This window comes from Trifolium pratense, unplaced genomic scaffold (genome assembly GCF_020283565.1).
Source record: "Trifolium pratense cultivar HEN17-A07 unplaced genomic scaffold, ARS_RC_1.1 scaffold_107, whole genome shotgun sequence".
NCBI classification, from domain to species: domain Eukaryota; kingdom Viridiplantae; phylum Streptophyta; class Magnoliopsida; order Fabales; family Fabaceae; genus Trifolium; species Trifolium pratense.
The window spans coordinates 25,001-30,000 of NW_025721008.1; positions in this window are offsets into that span (position 1 = coordinate 25,001).

Consider the following 5,000-nt stretch of genomic DNA (forward strand, 5'->3'; position numbering starts at 1 on the left):
AGAAGTCGAATTTTGACTTCGTTTTTTTTGTGCACACCCCACACAATAAGTATAAGTGGACTGGAAAGTGGCTAAGCGATCCGACGAAGTTTCGATTGAGTTTGATTTTTTGGCCGAAAACTCGAAAAAAGGCGGATTTGACGTAAAACGCCGCCTAGAAGTCGAATTTTGAGACGGTGTCTTGTGTGCACACTCCACACAATATGTATAAGTGGACTGGAAAGTGGCTAAGCATTCCGAGGAAGTTTCGATTTATTTTGATTTTTTCGGCCGAAACGCCGAAAATAGGCGGGATTTTGCAGCCAAGTGAACTACAAATCAAGGATCAAATTTTGTTGCCCCAAATTGAAGGCTTGTTAAGAACCTTATTATACAGTATACTCCCACACAAGATATTGGTAGCATGTCGTATACCTCGTTCGGACGCGTTTGCGCGATTTGCGCGTTGCGCGATAAAGCGATTAAGCGACTAAGCGACATAAGCGCATCAAGCGCTTCAAGCGCGAGATACGCGGATACGCGGGCGGGCGGTCGGTCGCCGCGCGTGGGGATTTTTAATAAAAATCCCTAGTAAAAATTCCCATCATTTACCGAGTAGCAACATTGGCACAATTTTCTTGCCACAAGCAAAAGCACGGCAAGCCCATGCATTCCCACGAGAGGGTCACCGAGTCGGGACAGCAACAACCTTATTGCCAAGCAAAAGCCAGGCAATCCCACCCACGAGGGTGGGAGTTATGCACAAATACGTGCTTACCATGCCCAATGCCAGCCAAGGCCTGCCCAAGCCAAGAACAGCATGATCATCACCAATTTCCTCACAAATTCATCCAAATTTCAATTTTTTGATCGAATTCCATCAAGAATGTCCATGAATTTGATTGAAATGATGAAAAGAGCAACGAAATTGCAGGGGAAAACACGTTAAGACGTAGTTTTTGCTTGCCTGCTGTGCCCATAGGCGCGCCCCGTGCCTGCCGAGCCTACCCCCACACCCACCCTCCCCCTATATATGACTGGAAGGCCATTTTCAGTTTTGTAGAAAAAGTGCACTTTTTTCCCTGTATCCATAAGTTTTTAAAAGTGCTTAAAAGTGGACCTAGAAGACGAATTTTTTTTTGAATTTTTTTATGGTTGTTAGGGACATTAAAACAAGCAAAACCACGAAAGAATCGTAATATTCCGATGTCGGATGAATTAATTACGAATTTTTCGGCCGAAACTTCGCAAAGGGCGGATACCACGTAAAAAACAACCTAGAAGTCGAATTTTGACTTCGTTTTTTTTGTGCACACCCCACACAATAAGTATAAGTGGACTGGAAAGTGGCTAAGCGATCCGACGAAGTTTCGATTGAGTTTGATTTTTTGGCCGAAAACTCGAAAAAAGGCGGATTTGACGTAAAACGCCGCCTAGAAGTCGAATTTTGAGACGGTGTCTTGTGTGCACACTCCACACAATATGTATAAGTGGACTGGAAAGTGGCTAAGCATTCCGAGGAAGTTTCGATTTATTTTGATTTTTCGGCCGAAACGCCGAAAATAGGCGGGATTTTGCAGCCAAGTGAACTACAAATCAAGGATCAAATTTTGTTGCCCCAAATTGAAGGCTTGTTAAGAACCTTATTATACAGTATACTCCCACACAAGATATTGGTAGCATGTCGTATACCTCGTTCGGACGCGTTTGCGCGATTGCGCGTTGCGCGATAAAGCGATTAAGCGACTAAGCGACATAAGCGCATCAAGCGCTTCAAGCGCGAGATACGCGGATACGCGGGCGGGCGGTCGGTCGTGCGCGTGGGGATTTTTAATAAAAATCCCTAGTAAAAATTCCCATCATTTACCGAGTAGCAACATTGGCACAATTTTCTTGCCACAAGCAAAAGCACGGCAAGCCCATGCATTCCCACGAGAGGGTCACCGAGTCGGGACAGCAACAACCTTATTGCCAAGCAAAAGCCAGGCAATCCCACCCACGAGGGTGGGAGTTATGCACAAATACGTGCTTACCATGCCCAATGCCAGCCAAGGCCTGCCCAAGCCAAGAACAGCATGATCATCACCAATTTCCTCACAAATTCATCCAAATTTCAATTTTTTGATCGAATTCCATCAAGAATGTCCATGAATTTGATTGAAATGATGAAAAGAGCAACGAAATTGCAGGGGAAAACACGTTAAGACGTAGTTTTTGCTTGCCTGCTGTGCCCATAGGCGCGCCCCGTGCCTGCCGAGCCTACCCCCACACCCACCCTCCCCCTATATATGACTGGAAGGCCATTTTCAGTTTTGTAGAAAAAGTGCACTTTTTTCCCTGTATCCATAAGTTTTTAAAAGTGCTTAAAAGTGGACCTAGAAGACGAATTTTTTTTTGAATTTTTTTATGGTTGTTAGGGACATTAAAACAAGCAAAACCACGAAAGAATCGTAATATTCCGATGTCGGATGAATTAATTACGAATTTTTCGGCCGAAACTTCGCAAAGGGCGGATACCACGTAAAAAACAACCTAGAAGTCGAATTTTGACTTCGTTTTTTTTTGTGCACACCCCACACAATAAGTATAAGTGGACTGGAAAGTGGCTAAGCGATCCGACGAAGTTTCGATTGAGTTTGATTTTTTGGCCGAAAACTCGAAAAAAGGCGGATTTGACGTAAAACGCCGCCTAGAAGTCGAATTTTGAGACGGTGTCTTGTGTGCACACTCCACACAATATGTATAAGTGGACTGGAAAGTGGCTAAGCATTCCGAGGAATTTTCGATTTATTTTGATTTTTCGGCCGAAACGCCGAAAATAGGCGGATTTGACGTAAAACGCCTCATATAAGTCGAATTTTGGGAAGGTGTCTTGTGTGCACACTGCACACAATATGTATAAGTGGACTGGAAAGTCGCTAAGCATTCCGAGGAAGTTTCGATTTATTTTGATTTTTCGGCCGAAACGCCGAAAATAGGCGGATTTGACGTAAAACGCCTCATATAAGTCGAATTTTGGGAAGGTGTCTTGTGTGCACACTGCACATAATATGTATAAGTGGACTGGAAAGTGGAAAAATATTTTCGGAGCACTTTGATTTTTTGGCCCCCCGCGTGCCTTGCCACGCCCTTGCTTATAGCAAAACGAGACGGGGCCTTGGTCCAACTTGGCATAGGCATGGAATTTGATCTTTATTACTTGGCCACGGTCATGCCACGGTACATGGAGGTTGCTTGACACCCCCGTGTGCATTTCGGAGCACTTTGATTTTTTGGCCCCCCGCGTGCCTTGCCACGCCCTTGCTTATAGCAAAACGAGACGGGGCCTTGGTCCAACTTGGCATAGGCATGGAATTTGATCTTTATTACTTGGCCACGGTCATGCCACGGTACATGGAGGTTGCTTGACACCCCCGTGTGCATTTCGGAGCACTTTGATTTTTTGGCCCCCCGCGTGCCTTGCCACGCCCTTGCTTATAGCAAAACGAGACGGGGCCTTGGTCCAACTTGGCATAGGCATGGAATTTGATCTTTATTACTTGGCCACGGTCATGCCACGGTACATGGAGGTTGCTTGACACCCCCGTGTGCATTTTCGGAGCACTTTGATTTTTTGGCCCCCCGCGTGCCTTGCCACGCCCTTGCTTATAGCAAAACGAGACGGGGCCTTGGTCCAACTTGGCATAGGCATGGAATTTGATCTTTATTACTTGGCCACGGTCATGCCACGGTACATGGAGGTTGCTTGACACCCCCGTGTGCATTTTGGAGCACTTTGATTTTTTGGCCCCCCGCGTGCCTTGCCACGCCCTTGCTTTTAGCAAAACGAGATGGGGCCTTGGTCCAACTTGGCATAGGCATGGAATTTGATCTTTATTACTTGGCCACGGTCATGCCACGGTACATGGAGGTTGCTTGACACCCCCGTGTGCATTTTGGAGCACTTTGATTTTTTGGCCCCCCGCGTGCCTTGCCACGCCCTTGCTTATAGCAAAACGAGACGGGGCCTTGGTCCAACTTGGCCTAGGCATGGAATTTGATCTTTATTACTTGGCCACGGTCATGCCACGGTACATGGAGGTTGCTTGACACCCCCGTGTGCATTTTCGGAGCACTTTGATTTTTTGGCCCCCCGCGTGCCTTGCCACGCCCTTGCTTATAGCAAAACGAGACGGGGCCTTGGTCCAACTTGGCATAGGCATGGAATTTGATCTTTATTACTTGGCCACGGTCATGCCACGGTACATGGAGGTTGCTTGACACCCCCGTGTGCATTTTCGGAGCACTTTGATTTTTTGGCCCCCCGCGTGCCTTGCCACGCCCTTGCTTATAGCAAAACGAGACGGGGCCTTGGTCCAACTTGGCATAGGCATGGAATTTGATCTTTATTACTTGGCCACGGTCATGCCACGGTACATGGAGGTTGCTTGACACCCCCGTGTGCATTTCGGAGCACTTTGATTTTTTGGCCCCCCGCGTGCCTTGCCACGCCCTTGCTTATAGCAAAACGAGACGGGGCCTTGGTCCAACTTGGCCTAGGCATGGAATTTGATCTTTATTACTTGGCCACGGTCATGCCACGGTACATGGAGGTTGCTTGACACCCCCGTGTGCATTTTCGGAGCACTTTGATTTTTTGGCCCCCCGCGTGCCTTGCCACGCCCTTGCTTATAGCAAAACGAGACGGGGCCTTGGTCCAACTTGGCATAGGCATGAAATTTGATCTTTATTACTTGGCCACGGTCATGCCACGGTACATGGAGGTTGCTTGACACCCCCGTGTGCATTTTCGGAGCACTTTGATTTTTTGGCCCCCCGCGTGCCTTGCCACGCCCTTGCTTATAGCAAAACGAGACGGGGCCTTGGTCCAACTTGGCATAGGCATGGAATTTGATCTTTATTACTTGGCCACGGTCATGCCACGGTACATGGAGGTTGCTTGACACCCCCGTGTGCATTTTGGAGCACTTTGATTTTTTGGCCCCCCGCGTGCCTTGCCACGCCCTTGCTTATAGCAAAAC